The sequence below is a fragment of the Lepisosteus oculatus genome, chromosome 1, assembly GCF_040954835.1.
Source record: "Lepisosteus oculatus isolate fLepOcu1 chromosome 1, fLepOcu1.hap2, whole genome shotgun sequence".
NCBI classification, from domain to species: Eukaryota; Metazoa; Chordata; class Actinopteri; order Semionotiformes; family Lepisosteidae; genus Lepisosteus; species Lepisosteus oculatus.
Genome location: NC_090696.1, coordinates 9,421,654 through 9,439,266, shown reverse-complemented (window position 1 = coordinate 9,439,266; position 17,613 = coordinate 9,421,654).

Sequence of the window (17,613 nt, the reverse complement as noted above, 5' to 3'; positions counted from 1 at the left end):
TATTAAAAGCAGAGAGAGACAGGAACTACAGGGATATCATAAGATAGCAGAATCCTGGGGGAACCAATTAAGGGGTCAGAATCAGGCCAGTCCTAAACACAAGGAACTTGACAGGAGACACCAACAGATCTCAAAGTATCCATTCAGACAAGAAAAGCAAATCCGAAGGTCCACTAGCAGGCTGAAGGACAATGTATGCCAACTGGCTGGGCTATTTCAGGCTATCCAGAATGTTAGTCCATAGGTCAGAGCAGTGTGGTTCCTGAAGGCCACTGGGTCTCAGGCAACAAAGAAAAGATTGTCATGATTGAACCAAGCTGTAATTAATGCTACCCTCTGCACTGAAGTCTATGGGGCTGTGACTGACTTGATAGCAATTTTTCTTTGCTGATGTTATGCTGTTGTTCTGTACCTCTATTCATACCATTTGATTTATTGCTTTGCTTCTGTTTTAGCTATGAGTGGCTACTAGCCTGTGTAGATCTGGACTTTGTAGCTTAGAGAGGGCTGGCTGCTGGCAGAGAGCTGCCACTTTGAGTATGTGTATATATATTTGTGCGGTAATGTTACTGTACTTGCTCCTGGACTGCTTCCTTTGTAAAATTTATGTTATATTGAATAGTTAGGTCCGCATAACAGTGATGTTTACAGAATGTAAACATGTTTACATAACACTTTATGTTGTCTGTTTTAACTTTTCTGTTGATTGTCTATAAACAATACTGTATATTAAAATACTAGTAATTATGTTATAAAGTTCTAAAAATACTACATGCACAGATAATGCTATGTACAGAATTTCATTATTAACTTAAACTAATTAATGGTAAAGGTACTGTAAGTATCACATTTATATTGCAGGTTAGTCTTTATGCTTTGATACCTCCAAGGACATGGTACAGCATAGCATGGTATAGCAGCAAGTCTAATAATAGGTGAGTCTTAACCCAGGCAACAGACACAGATACAGTAAGTTAAAAAAAAACAATGTTCTTTGTTCACAGCACAGTTAAAATCAAATAAATCCCTAGATCTTGCAATCACACCTGTTCCATAACATTTTCTTTAGACATAATTAGGCAACTGTTAACTGTTAACTGTCAAAATTAAATTATGTCGAAAACCATGATCTCTCTCAAATTTGTTCCAACAGATTGTATTGTCCTAAGTTACAAAGGTACCAAAGTTGACTGTTTCCTTCCAACAGGATCAGTGCATAACTTAAGATCTGATGTCATCTCCCAGACTTACAAGAGGAAAATTCTTCTTCTGGTTTTGAACTGTTCCCTAACCAAATGTCTTCTTTGAAGTGATCAGGTGACACATGATGGCAAGTTATTCCATCATCTTGTCTGAACCTACTGCCCTCTTACAATGCTTTAGAGATATATTTAATTTACAAAGCATTTCTGAACTTCATTTGCAACCCATGACGTTAAGTGCTATAGATGTGTTTAAACACTTTATGCTTCTTTTCTAATTTAAAACATAATTTTTGAGAGGCATCTTCTATTGAAAAAGGCAGACAAGACCACACAACAAAGCATTCTTTTTAAACCATAGGTTGTGAGTCTTCTGGTCAAGACTCTTGAGAGTTAGGTGGTGCAGTTAATAGTACCACAAAATAAAAGAAACACCAAGAGAATTGCCTAGAGATTTTATGGGGAATTTTGAAACACAGCAAATGAAATAATTGGCCATTTCACATTTTTATACAATAAGATGGGAATTAATATATTTTAAATCAGTATATGAAAAATGATTTCCACTGAGCCAGATCTTTTGATCAATTGAATTAAAATTACATTATAAATATGAATTCATTTACATTATGTTATACAGAATTTTTATTAAACTACTTTAAAACAAAATCTTAAAAAGTAACTTAGTCAAAATGTTGCTTTTTGCCTTTTTTCTTTTCAGTGTGGTTTTAACTTCTACTTGTTATTTTAAAACACAGAATGACAAAAGTAAATCAAGATTGTTTTTGTGGTTACAAATTGGATGAATTATTTAAGATCCTTCACCAATCTCACATTTGTTTTGCAATTACACTAATTATTCAATTAGAAACATATGAAAAGTAGCCTCCGTTTATTAGAATTACTGAATTATCTTTGTTAAAAGAAAATTGTTAAGAAATTTAAAAAAAGAACCATTAGTAATAAAAAGAATTGAAGATTTTGCTCCTGCTCAACACTGCACCTATTCTTTAAAAGAATAAAATTAAGAATCTTTGATGAAAGAAAAATGTTAGGACAAATTATACAAAGGGGTCAGATTAAATTATGCACATAAAATTAACAAAGAACATCCCTGGAGGCAAACAAGTGGGTTTATTTTTTGTTAAACCCTGAAAATTTCAGGCCTTACTGTACTTTGATACAAAACATTTTAAGTTTAAGTTGGAAATACATGGCTAGCTTTCATTCTTGGAGAACACAATTACAATTTAATTGTAACACAATGGTTTAACTTTCTGTCTGCAAGCACTCTGGCTTCAACAAGGATTTATAGTATGATTTGTTTTCCAAAGAGGGCACTGTTTTTCTTTCCTTTTTTCTAAATTGGACCAAAACCCAGAAACATTTAGTTTCCAACTGGGAGTGGATAAGCCATAGAATCACAGCTCCAGCCTTTGCTATGATTTTGGATGAATGACATGTAGGAAGTGCACTCCTACACTGAATGATGAAAACCAGGCATGAGTTTTCACCTTATCATTACGGGGCCATTTGCACTTAAAGGATTGGTTAAATATTTTTCCACGAGTATGATCCTATTGTACTGGAGAAACATTAAAAATGCTTCACAAATCCTTAATTGTCGTAGTTAATGTGGAGTTGAAGTTTTACACTCTATCCTGCATCTTTATAGAGAACAATAATGTTTTTAAGAGACATTAAGCATAAGTAAAAAGGGCACATTCAAAGAAATCATTAGAACATGGAGAGACACTGTGGCATTGTTCATTTGCATACTGTAGGTAACTAAGCAAGTCATAAAAAGCCCAAGGCATTCAAGGCATTGCTGCCATCTAGTGTAAAATCTACCTTGGTAATGCTCAATACCAAGAGCTGCAGTTCCAAAAAGGTTCTGTTCTCTTTTGGCAGAACCCCATCATTCCTGTGTTCATAGTACACTGTTTTTTCTAATTCTAATTTATGACTGTGACAACATTGTTTCAAGGCTGACATGTATGGCAAAGTTTATAGGTCATTCAGAATATTTTAATGAGTAAGCATATGTTAAAGTCATACAAAGTGAAACACATACTATATCTGAAAAGTGGACACATAAATGCTCTGAAGACATTTATAATAATCCTATGTTTGAAAGCATTGGATCATATATGAAATAAAGTTTCCAATTAAATAGAGTCTACATCAGATTTTTGCTTATAACATAACAGAAGGCCATTACTTTTTGAGATTACTATGACTGTAGTCTCACAGTTTTGGGGTTCTGGCCTTGAGCACTTTCTGTAAAGTATGAAGTTTGCAAGTTCTCCCAAAGGCCCTGTGGACTTTCTTCATCATTCTAAACACATGTCCAGGTTAATTGATACATTTACAATTGTACCTCGCATGAATGTCTGGGCAAATGTGTATGTGTCCCCTCAAGCAGGCTGGGCAGGCTGGTATTTTTTGGAGTTTGCCCTGACATGTGCCTATTTTCAACTGGGCTGGGTGCCAGTTCACCACCAGACATGTATAGGACCAAACGATTGTTAAAATGGGTAGACAACAGTTTTAAATAATTATCTGTGAGTTTAGCTGTTAAGTTTTTATGTTTTATGAGTTTTTATGTTTTGTTTGGATTTTAGCAGTTGGCAGACCCCCTCTGACAACAAATGTCATGCGATGGTTAAGATTTAATTGGAATCACTCTCTAACCAGAGAAATAAAAATAATTTCAAACACAGGAGTAAAAGATAAAAAAGATCATAGGATTTTATTTTTATTTACATTTCCAAAAAAATTGAAATACTGTTATCATTAATATAAGAAAGAAAAAATGTGCAAAACTAGGAATGATGAGCCCTTTCAACAAAACCATATTCTCAGTGGGAAGATTCCATTTTTGTATCACTAATCTACTTACAGTATAGAAGGCGAGCACGTTAGAATGTAATCACACCGATGCAATCAATTATCACCCAAAATGAATTTGTTCACCCCAATCCCTCTCTGGACTTGGGAGGACTAATTCATTATTCGCTTGTGTGATAATTGATTGAATTGATTGTGTCATATTGACTGTCTAGAGTTGTCTAGAGACTGACCGGTCTGATAGTCCATACAAAATACCCATTTAACATTCACATACAGTACACAAATATACACGTATATGAATACACCTCTCATTTGTGAAAGTAATTAATGACCATCTTTGGCACACATTTAGCCAACAGAGAAATTACTCTCCAATCCTTCTTCAGCTTTCAATACAAAGTCAACAGGTAGGATTCCCCTTATATACTGTACCATCATTTTATGTTTGAATGTGCATTTTTTGAAGCATAGCTTATTCTTTCTTTTGAGGATGTAGAACTTCAAATGTACATTTATTGCTTGATTGTGAAAAAACATAAAAATTTAATATATTGCCTGATCTTAATGTACAACACAAAATCTTTACAGTTATTTTATTGTATACTAGTTACAGTAAATGTTTCTACAATGCCACATTCCCATATGTAAACTTTTATATTTGCAGTTTGGTTTAATTTTGAAACTCACGCAAAATCTAAATGACAAAGAAACAGACTTGTAACACTAGTAGTAGGCATTTTTAACATGCAATAATGTGGTTGCAAACCATTAAACATGAAAAGTAACTCCATATTAAGAAAAAATAAAGTAGAAAATAGCACATTTTGGCACATAATACAACAAAAGTAATTGCATTAAAGACAGTGTGTGTACTGTATCATACTAATGATAATTTAGTTCCATTTTTGTAGTACTGCAGTGTACTACAAAGAGTAGAGTATGCAAAAAGGGCTTAAATGTCATTTCTACGATGTACTCATTTTTTCTTAATTATCCTTGTAAACATTTATTGCGATAGAGTAAAAGCTGGGTGCAGTATAACGTAATAAAGGACAGCAAAGCATTTGGATGAGTAATATAGTACAGACATGCCGAGGAAAGTAAAATAAATGTATGACATACTGTAGATAATAATATATATATATATCATAGCATAGAAAAATTCAGAGTTTAAAAGTCATTATTTGGTTGCACATACAGCAGTGTTGGGTCATTTTGGCGGAATTTTCTGAACTCTGAAACTTACTAATTTACTGGATTACTCAGCTTCCTAATCAAAAATGTTGTATAATGTATATTTTTGTCATGTACAGTATAAAGTCAAGGTAATAACAACAGGAAAAAAAAAGTATCTATAAAAATAAAATGCAAAAAATAAATTATTTCTAACATTAAGAAACATGTTATATGTATACTATATACTGTATACTGTATATAGTGGAACTTACATATAATTGCATATACAGTACTGTACTGTATAGAAAACATTTTTCTTTTGTAAATCTTTTTAGAAACATTGGAAAGTTAACATTTTCAATTTTTGGGACATTTCAGAAAAGCACGAAAATGTGGTACTTACATACTTACTTTGAAGAACAAATTCTAATTTATTTATGTAATTAGACATCTAGCAGGAGTCAGGAGTCTAGCAGGGTTTTTTCTTAATCATGAATCTTTCCATTCTTTGTTTGTGATGATATAATCCACCTCAGGTTCAAAATGTTTTACAGAACAATAAAGCTCATCTTCCAGATGGTTGTAAAGTTTTCCACACTTTTTTGATTTCATGTCATTCAGAGATGTAAAAATGGAATTGCACATGTTAGTAAATCCAAAAATTGACATTATTTTGGCACACCCAAGCTTAATTACTTTGTAAGGTAAATCTTTCCATTGCATTGAATCGGATAGAGTTCCTGCAGATGACTGAAGCTCCAGAAGATTGTTCTGCAGTAAAGTGCAAAACAATGCAGCTAACACATAACACAACACACTGTGCTGCAAAAGAGCTCTAAATTTCAAAACTGCTGCATGATAGCATTAATAGCATGATTTGTCAATACAAATGCTCAGCAATCCACAGATTTGTGCTGCCCATTAAGAAAAAAGGTTTATCTTTCAGTTCAATATTTTAGTTATTTTAGTTCAGTATTTTTTTCACTGAGGTTTGCATTTCTCATATTTGCCATTTTGCAGCCATCAAGATTTCTCATTTTCTGCCAACAGATGACACAGAAGGTTGTTACCCATCTTTAGCAATTAAACCCACAAACCAATGCACTGTGGCATCTCTGAAAACACAACACTGCATACGAGGAATCACGTGTGAAACTTTCGAAGTGAAAAGACTGGCTTAGAATATAAAGGAAGGTTCAAAAATAAAATATTAATAGCATGTTATATTATTTTTTTAAGTCTGTAAGTCATGATTAGTTGCAAACAAAAACTACTACAGTTTATGACTAAGACTGCATTTAGCAGTTGCCTTTCTTGAGTCACATGAATAATCTTTTGTGATTGAACAGTGGATCACAGTCCTTTTATTTTCCACTGCCATTTTGTATCTACTGTACATGAACAAATGTTAAAGCTTTTACACCATTATATCTCATTTGCCAAGAATCACATACAGTAGATGGAAGAGTTTAGAGGCAGAGGGGTGAGACAGGGATGAACACGATGAAGAGCTGCCAAAGACTGGGTCAAAAATCAAATTAAAACTTCCTCTTATAGCAAGTACAAATTCTGAATGTTGAGGCTGTAGGAAGTTAGAAAATTGTAGATCAAAACTTTTTGATGCATAAAATAAAGATACGCACAACTTACTACTTTTAATTACTGAACTCCCGAACTCTTGAACTCCTGTTCTTAAGATCTGCAATTCTGCAAGCTTTATACAGCACAGTATGTCTCCTTAAATTCTAAACAGTTCTTTACCTGGGAAAAGTACTAAACTGATCCAGCAAAGAATTAAAAAGTCATTCTCCACGGTTTTAAGGTGTTGACAATTTAAAGAGATATAGAAAGCTGAAAACCAGAAGTATAAAGTTAGCACTCGAAAGAAAAAGTGTTCAATATCACAGCTAAAACCATTGACAGTAATATTTATCTTGCTTCCAACTACTACAAAAAGCCCTTTGTTTTTTCAGCATGCAAGAATGGGCAGTGACTTTAGTGTTTAATCTAAAGTATGTGAATATCAGCAAACTTAGCTGGATCTCTTGAAGTAAAATTATTTGAAAATACTGTGTAAAAATTATAAACTTGTATTATTTATGTGTGAATTCAGACAAAACATTCATGGATATAGTGTTATAAGTTGTCATTTGAAGTGATTTAAAAACACAATAGTAAAAGCAAGCAGGAGAGAGGTACTGTATGCATATTCTGCAGTTAATGTCAAACAGATCAAATATGTCGTGATAAAAGATATATACAGTACCTGTCCACAATAATGTAACCGTGATACATGAACATTAACCTAAAGACATGCAGATACATAATAATAGTGACTAATATGAGAAAAATGACCTCATTGCCAGACATTAAGCAAAAAAAATAAACTCACACCTGGCTTCATAGCTGCCAAGTAGTGCTTCTCTTTGATTTGCATAAGGTATAGACATGAAATTTTGGTTTAACTGAAATTTGAATTTACTAATACAATCAGAAAAGAGTGTGAAAGTATCACTGCCATTCTGCTGTCTAAACAAGGAATTACCAAAATGTCCTTGTTCTTGAAAACAAATTTAAATGCACCGTGTCTAATAAATCAGGATTTTGTTTAAACTGTCAAATATCAAATAATTAGTTTTGTAATGGCCTCGGTCAGTTCTGTTCATGATAATTACAGTACATAATTTACGTACTAATACATGGGTGGGAAAGCACAAGAAGACTTATTAGTACGTACTGTACACGCATTTCATTTAGATGAATATTTATGCACAATAGAACAAGCAGCCTTGTAAAACTTTTTAAATTACTTAAACCATACATAAATCATTTAAACACCCTCCCAGTTGGAGGCATATTGGCACTTACAGACTTAAATATTCTGTCTAAAAAAACCTCAATCTGATCCATTTCCAAGAAAGAATCGAAACTCCTTGGAATGTGTGAAAAGTTTTGATTTAAAATAAATATAACTTTCTTTTTTGTAAAATAATATACAATTATATTGATGTTGGATATATGATAGAAAATACAGTACTTAAATATTATTACTCTGAAAAATGAGTGATCCCACTAAAATAGACTGCTTTTCTTTTACCTATTTTACCCATTTCTCAAATCATCCTTTTCATAAAACTAACTTTAGTCAATCTGCATAGTAAAACTCAAGTTAGTCATATATTTTATAGAAGTACAGTATATGTGGAGTTAAATTATTTTAAAAACAATGCATTTCTGTTTTGTCATAAGTTTTTAGTGGTAGCAAAAGAAAGCTAGTAAGTGTGTCTATGTTGTATTTTTGTTTTAGTGAACCATTTCTGACTTTGATTATAGTGAGTTTAGAGGCAGAGGTACTGTACTGTAGATTTCTTAGTCCTTGTGTTTTCCCTGCCTCATGTTCTATATACAGTATATACAGCAGAGAGGATTAGTCAGGCTCTATGCCCACTTTATCCAGTAACTATTCTAAATTTTCAGTGCCATAAACTCTTCTTGCATGGAGGAACAGTTCAGATATACAGCTTCACATTATTGTGTTAATGGTCAATGGTATTTCAATGCCTGTAGGTTTTGTAAAAATAAGGAGATACTGTCTTGCTGCAGGTATACCTATAATACCCTGTAGTATACAGTTTGTTTCCCTACCTGATGTTTTGGAGTATGGTTTGCTTCTCTGAAAATAAATGTTTCCAGATACAGCTACAGCTCAAGAGACCAGTTTGGCTTAAGTGTAGCTGAATGGAATTTTCACTGCAGGTCAGCTACACCTAATTTACACCTCAAGAAGTACAGTAACAAGAACAGTGTCTCAAATACTCAGCTGTGCTGAACATCTTATGGCAGGCATGTTTAATGTCAGTCTGAAGTGAAAAGTCTTGCAACAGAAACATTAATCCAGAAGATTAAAATAATTTCATAGAGTAGTAAGTTATGTGAGCATGTGTTTATTATTTTTAAGCACTAAAGTAAAGGGTCTAAAATGTAATTTATCAGTTTTGGACTAGTCCTTCTATTGAGATGTTTAGAGGGTGAGAAATTTGTGATATAATTTGGATTTAACTGTCTTGAAAGAGAACATAATTTCAAGTCATAACGATGAAGTCATTTGAACCTCCCCCAAATAGTGGAATGAGCTCAGAAGCTGCTGCTAGTGAGACAGTGGGGTGGAGGAAGGAAAGAGTAATAATGTGTGCTGGAAGTGGGTCATTGTTATCCCTTATTTATATTTGTATATGCATAACTGAAGGTAAGACGTGCTCTTAAACTTCAGATAGAAACTCTATTAAGTATACATGCCAAAGATCAACATGGCAAAGATATTGTAACGCATACAGCCTATTTATTGCTTCCCAGTATTGGCACGGACAGAGTATAAGTATGGTAAAGTGTATAAAAAAGTAAAAGAAAAACATATAATGACAACACTGGCAACACTGATTACATTACAATTAGCACATTCAGTACTATTTTAATCTAAAACTGTCTGATGATCATAAACCCTTATTATCACAAAATAAAAAGTCTAACTCACAGAAAAGGCAACCCATAGCCTCTGTTCTTAATAGGGTCTGGTTCCACCAGTCACAAAGATCTGATAAACAGATTGTACCCCACTCCTTGATAAGAACATAGCCTCCTCCAGACACCATGACAAGACACAGAACGCAACCATAAAAAAAGAAAGTCACAGATGAAAGCCAAATTAACACATCAAAAGCCACATATCTCTCTCTAGAAGATTTGTGCTCAAACGCACTGACAAATATGTCTTAAATGTGATTAAAATGTACAAATTTGTGATTCCTTTATTTGATAAAAAATAGGGTAATTGCAAGGATGTATGTTAGGAAATTTAAACAAAATGAAATTTAAAGAAAAAATAAAATATCTTAGCTAATATAGTAGTATATGTAGAAGACAATCCCTTGTTTGGTTTTAAAACAAAGAACTAATACTTTTAAAGATGAAGAAACACATTACATTACAATTACAAACTGCAACTCCAATACATTTCAGATAAAAAAATAAATTGTTTGAGACTCAACTCATTGTAAGTATAATTCCTTGGAATTCCCCTAGATTTCCCTAGAGGCAGAATATAGTAGGACATTTTATATCATTCACAAAGTAGCCAATACTGTACACTACACTTTGAATTAAATAGCAGCTGTTCTTGTTTGAAAGTAAAAGACTGAAGTACTAAATGTGTCACCACATCATTTTAAATAAAATATAAATGTATTACATTCAATAAATTAAATGAATTATATCAAAAAATATAATATCTCTTTAAAATCATTTTGTAGTATGAAAGGCATGGGTGAAATATAAAAACATTCAAACAATGCAAAACACCTCAGAAATATGGATATTACTAATTTTGGTGCATTTTAAAAAAGTCAACTAAATGTCTGGGAAGTGAAGATAGATATCTTGGAAATTATATATTTTCATATTAAATTTACAAACCAGCCAATCAGTAACAGAGCAGGAAAAGAAAAAGACGATTTGAAAAGCAGTTATGTATGTCACATAATACCCAACTATTGCACAGAATGGGCATAACTGACCGAGCCTAACTATGATGATAATAATAATAATTATAATAATAATTCGCTGGGCACTCCACTTAAAGCACTTTACAGGTAATGGGGACTCCCCTCCACCACCACCACCGTGCAGCCCCACCTGGATGATGCAATGGCAGTCCTAGTGAGCCAGAACGCTCACCACACATCAGCTGTCAGTGGGGAGGAGAACAGAGTGATGAAGCCAATTTATAGATGGAGATTATTAGGAGGCCATGATTGATGAGGGCCAATGGGAGATTTGCCCAGGATGGCAGGGTTACACCCCTACTCTTTTTGAGAAAAGCAGTGGGATTTTTAGTGACCACAGATAGTCAGGACCTCAGTTTTACATCTCATCCAAAGGACAGCACCTTTTTACAGTATAGAGTCCCCGTTACTATACTGGGGCATTAGGACCCACATGAACAGCAGGGTGAGCGCCCCTTGGTGGCCCCACTAACACCTCTTCCAGCTGCCACCTTAGTTTTTCCCAGGAGGTCTCCCATTGAGGTACTGACCAAGCTCACATCTGCTTAGCTTCAGTGGGTTGCCAGTTGTGAGTTGCATGGTGACATGGCTGCTGGTGATGATGCCTGACTAACGTGTTTAACAGTGACATTTAAAAAAAACACATTAAACATTTTTTTTCAATAAAAACTGGTTTACTATCCTAAGTGTTGTAACAACACATATTAACATCTGATTATGTTTTCAATGGACATGCGACAATGGACACTAGACATAATCACTGTATTTACTGTATTTTGATCAATGAAACTTTCTGTAGAGCTTCTCTCATTACAGACTACATGATAAGCCATGTTCTGTGTTTTCAAAGTACTTGCATATGATATTGTGTATTGATTAGAATATATGAAGTTTTCAATAAAATGCATCCATCCATTTTTTAACCTCTTGATCTAATAAAGGGTGGCGTGGAATGCCTGAGCCTGTCTCGGCAAACACTGGGCAGAACCCTGGATGGGAGGCCAGTCAATTCCAGGGTACACACAGAAACAAACATGCATACTCTCTTACCAGGGCCAGTTTTCCCAGAAGTAAATTAACATACCAGTATGGCTTTGGAATGTGGGGGGAAACCAGAGTATCTGGTGGAAACCCACACAAACACAGGGAGAACATACAAACTCCACACAGACAGCACCCCATGTCCTGAAATTGAAATTGCACCCAGTACCGAAGAACACATCAAGCCAACAATGCTAACCACTGCACCACCACGCCTCCCATAAAAATTATATATAGTATATCACATTCGGAATAAAAAAATGCAATAATAACTTTACAAATAACATTTTAAGAAAAAATTAATTGCCCGTGTACCTGAAATGCAGGTTTGTAACAGAAACATTCTTAGAATCATTCAAGTTTAGTTTAGTATACAAAACAATAACCTTACTAGTTTGACTTTCACTGTTTCCAGTAACTATACAGCATGAAGTGCTAATAATACCCACGATCAAATTCACCTCAAAAATACAGTTAAAAATTTGTTAAGACTACATTTGGCTAGCATGAAGTAATTAGGATTAAGAGGGAATTAAAACATTTCCAACACTAGGGTTACACGTGTTGTTAAGGTTAGGACATTGAATCATGACATTGAGAATTACAGTATCTAGGCATATGTTTTGAGTTTGGGGTTAAGAATGAAGGCAATGCATAAAAGTTATATGGCAAGAACCTTACTCTTTCACCCACTGCCAGATTTAAAGTAAACATTTATTCCAACCCTAATAATTAAATTTAAGCTTTGCAATCGGTATAGACCCCAATCTTCCTCATCTCTAAGCCAAACATTCATTCCAACTTGAACCCCACCTTTGATCCTTTCTCTTAGTCCTGTCCTTAACTCAGTTCTAATCTGATGCCCCCAAAGTTACCCTAAATTTCAAATCAAACATAACATTTGTTAATGTATTAAAAACCCCAAAACCTGACCATAATTCAAAGTTACTAAATGTTACCCGGAAATTTACAGTATTCCTTCCTCCAAACCTATTTCTAATCTCCCAAATCGCTCCTATACCAAGACATAGCTTTTATCATGACACTGTGCTATTATTGGTAAACCTTGATACCTCTAAACCCAAACTAAAGGCCATTCTGAATGTAGAAAGGAATAGGATGGCAGATTACATAAACATCTGATGCATTATGTGTAGCCTTATAAAAATAAAATAAAATCTCTTTTCTCCTACTTACAAAAATCCTTCACATGAAAAGAGTTGAACAAACAGTGTATTACCATGGAGTGACATGCAGTAGTGGTTAGCATGCCTGCTGGGGCCTTCGGCTCAATTCCACCCTTCAACCGTGGTGCTATTCAAAGTCTTTGAAAAGAAAAGATCAAGGAGAAGACACAGAAACATTACAATCTTGGAATACTGCATCATCAAGAAATGAAAGGTTCATCATACCACCCAGACACTGCCTAGATTAGGCTGTTCCTCCAACCTGAGCTACCAGGCAAGGAGGAAACTAGCACAGGATGCCACTGTGAAACCGATGGAAAGTTTGAAAAAGTTATAGTCCAATGACATTTTTTCCCATCTAAATGTAAGTCAGTAGTATCTCAGTCACTCCACAAAGCTGGCCTGTATGACAGAGTAATGAATCCATTACAAATCCCATATGTAGTTTCCACCAAAGACTTTAAGTGAAACTACAAACATGTAGCAAATTGTCTTGTGGTCAAATATGGCAAAGTTGAAATGGTACAATTGCAAAATATTACAGCTGGCAAAATACTAACAAAGTGCATCACTCAGTCAACACCTTCCCAACACTCAAGTGCTATTGGGATGCTTACTTAGAAAGGACTGTAAAGCTTATTAGGATTAAAGGAAAAACTGAGCAAAGTACAAGCAAAGACTAAAGGAAAACCATTTTTAATCTGATAAAGACTTAAAACTCCAAAGAAAAGTCACCTTTCAGCAGAGCATTGATCCAAAGCACAAGGCCAAAACTGTACTGGAGAGACTTAAGAATAAGAAAGTTAATGTATTTGAGTGACCCAGTCAAAGTCCTGACGTGCATACTATTGACAATCTGTGGAAAGACTTTAAAACTGCAGTCCATAAGCAATCCTGATGCAATTTGAGAGCTTGAGCAAAATTGCCAAAAAGAATGGGGAAAAAAGGAAACCAGCTGGGTAGAGACATACCCAAAAAGACTTGAGGCTGTTGAACAGATTAAATAATTTAAGTTTATGTATATTTTTCATTAAAATATTAATTCTCAGTAAACAAATATACATCAGGCAAAGTTCAGAAAGTGACCTCAGCAGAAACCTTGTCACAATTATATAATCAGAAATACAAGTGTTTTTACTATTTTTATACCTAGAAAAACTCTTTTGTCTAATGTTATCTTTGTAACCTGTGGATGACTGAGATCAAATGTACTGTAAAGCTTTCAGACTGATTTGTTTTTAATAGCAATGATTACATTTCTTAATGATTATTATGGTTGTTTGTATAACTGACAACTGAAGTAACAGCACTTGTTGTGATACAATTTTTAAAAGTGTTCCAAAAAGTACTGCTCCCTGCAGAATTCTATAATTTGAGAAAATTGCATGCTTTTCAAATGAGAGGTTTCACAAAATGATAAGAAATGAAAACACATTAAGAATGTCAGAGAACTATAGTATTTTAATAATGTGATCCAATCTGGTTTGCTTGTGTTTCCTTGTGAGGAACCACCTTAAACACATTTGATTTGAAGTAGAAACTTTTCATGCCCTTGTCATAGTTTGCCATCTAGCCAAAGCATTGTTTGAAATAAAAGCAACAATCTAGGACTCAATAACAGGAAGCAGCAACCTAGTGTTCGGCCTAATCTGTAGGGTTCTGTGGAGGAAATGATATTTTGTACAAGCATCTGAAAGGCATGCTTAGCTGTATTATACTGCTGAATCACTTGTCTTCATGGATTCTTTTACTTAAGCCTTAAATTGAAGGGGACACCATGATACAGAAGTTGGTATTCTTTAACTTGGATACAAGTACTCTTTTAGCTTGTTTTTGTTTCCAAGAAAGGAGAAACCACCTACAACTGTTTATTTGTATAGGAAATAATTTGCTTTCACTGAACTTAGTAATAGTTCTGATTATGAGATTCAACTTCTCAGGATCTCACATGAACACAAGGTATCATCTAGAGGTATGTGTTAAGTATGGTCACTTCACTGTATGTGTCAGATACAGCACCAATCACAAATATCAGAAGGTGTCTGATTTTAAAAAATAATTGCAAAATGATACTTGAATTGAGCCAGGGTCTAATTTAAGTTTGGAAATATACATGATTCAACTTCTGTGATAGCATAAATGTCCTGCTATGCTTTCATATGAGTCAAGGTTCATACTGGTACTACAGTAGGTTACTGTACCTGTGCCAGAGTTAGGCACTGAGAAGGAAATAATGTGTGCAATGATATTTATTTACAGTACCACAATGTGTCCTCATAATCAACACGGGGCAGAATCACCTTGATATGATGAACACTTCTTCATTTTTGCCAGGGTCATCATAAACTGAAAAAGCAATGCACATATTATCAGTTATTTAAAATAATTGAGATGGATAAATCATGCTTGGTACAGTATATACACTGACTGAAGTTCCTAATACAGCTGGGAACATATAATTTACTACTGAGTTTTCTAAATCAATATAAATTTGCACTCTAAATAACCATGAAACAAACTGATGATGTAATTCATGACACACATAAGATAGTCTGTATTTTGAAGGAGAAAATCAAGTAATTAAAACAGTAACATGCTGTTAAAGCATGACTAATGAGAGCTGATGTTTAATTTTCTTCTTAAAAATACCATATTTAAAAAGAATGTTTAGTTTTTGTTTAGACTTTTCTTCTGTTTTACAAGAAATTAGTATCTTAGGGGCATTTGCAGTATTTAACAATGGTGGAGATTGACTCTCTACAGGAGGCCTTACTGTAATACAGGCCCGACTGTGAATACAGACTAAAATTGTATGCTCATTCTGAGTTAACATTTTCACATTTGCTCCTACTGCAGTATGTTCTTGTTTAGGCTAAGGTAAGAGATATGTTTAGTTTTTCAGAGGCAGTGGCAATAGAATTGAATAACTATATGTCTCCAAGTTCTCTACAACAATGCCTGACAAGACTAAATTCTGAATATGCATTAATGAACTTTTTGGCTTGTTCTTTTCTTTCGGAAATGTAAAACGTTAAATATTCCAAATTGACATTCCTGAATAAAAAAAATGGTATAACGTTTTAGTCAGGGTTACATAGTTGGCTAAAACTTCACATCATGTTAATGTGATTGATTTTATCAAATACAGACTTTCCATAATGTCTGCCGCAGTGCACATTTTAATCACAAAGCCTAAATCTTTAGAGTAGTTCATGATACTGAGTGGGTGTTGGGGATGAGAAGTCCATTCTCAGAGCATTTTTGTTAAAAACAGTGCAGATGGAGTTAAAACGTCTAGCTTATTTATTTCGAGTGGTTCATTTCAAGTGATTGGCATCCAAGTCAACTCTAACAGAATAACTTTAATTGAATAATTATTCAGGATTCCAAGAGAAAGTTTCCCAAAGAAAGCTTCCTGAGTTCCATTATCTGAATCTAGAATAAGGAGTATTTTTAGGCAAAAGAACCCCAACCTGAAAAGAGCAGGTGTGTTGAAGTGTTTCACTAAGTATGGGGTGTAACAAACAGCAGCTCACTAGAACAACAGGCAGAGTAACCCTAAGACAAAAACAGGTTTCTTCTGACCATGGATGACTAGTCTACAGCATGGTCAATCTCTTGTCAATTCATAACGGTTAAAATGGAAAAATATGTTGTATAAAAAATCTAAATACAAATTAAAAAATAAAATTGTCAATTTCACCCAGCTGCTTTAAATCAAAATTATTATAGACTTGTGTTATATATTTTACAAACACCTATTTTTATTGCATGCAATTCCTCATTGCTTGTACCAAATAACACAAATAGAAGGAAAATGAAACAGCTTAATCATCTTGCATTTTGCCTCAAGTATTATTTGCCCATACAGTATGTTGATTGTGCTCCAAAACCAAAAATATATTGACCTGTCTCTCATTTTGTTTCATGCATAATTCAAAACGTGGACTGTGCTCCTTATGACATACAGCAATAAAACAAACACATTTAAACTAAACAACCAAAATAAAGGAAAAGAAAACTATCTTGTCTCTACGTATCTTTTCAAATTGAACAAGAAAACAAGCTACAGTAAGACAGAAGGAAAGAATCTTAGCTTTGCTGTTTCTAAAACTATTCCTCTGTTCTATAGATCTCCAGATCTGCTCAAAGAACCTTTGGACTCCAACAAGAATTTCTGATTTCTCATAATCAGCCTGGAGTTATAACTTCCTCTGCTCCTGCATCGATCCTGCTGCATTTCCCATTAGTGCAGTACCTGATATCAAAGACTGGACTCTAGCTAGACTGCAAAGGACTATCTACACACGTGGCATTCCCTTCAAAAAGGAATGCACCAATTTATTGTTACTTTCTTTACCTCTCTTGGGTCCTTACAAGCAAGCCCTGTTATCCAGCTTACCTCTGTCTTGCATGATCACCCATCACACAGTGAGACAGCAATTAGGACTTCAGGATTGCCCCTACTACTCCTTTGAACTTCCATTCAACCCTGTCCCCCAGTTTCTTTTTCTCTTAACATTACCTCTTTACAGTCTATGTTTTTTCCTGTTATTTCTCTGCTATCCCTGCTGCTTCTGCTCTTCCTGCTCCCTC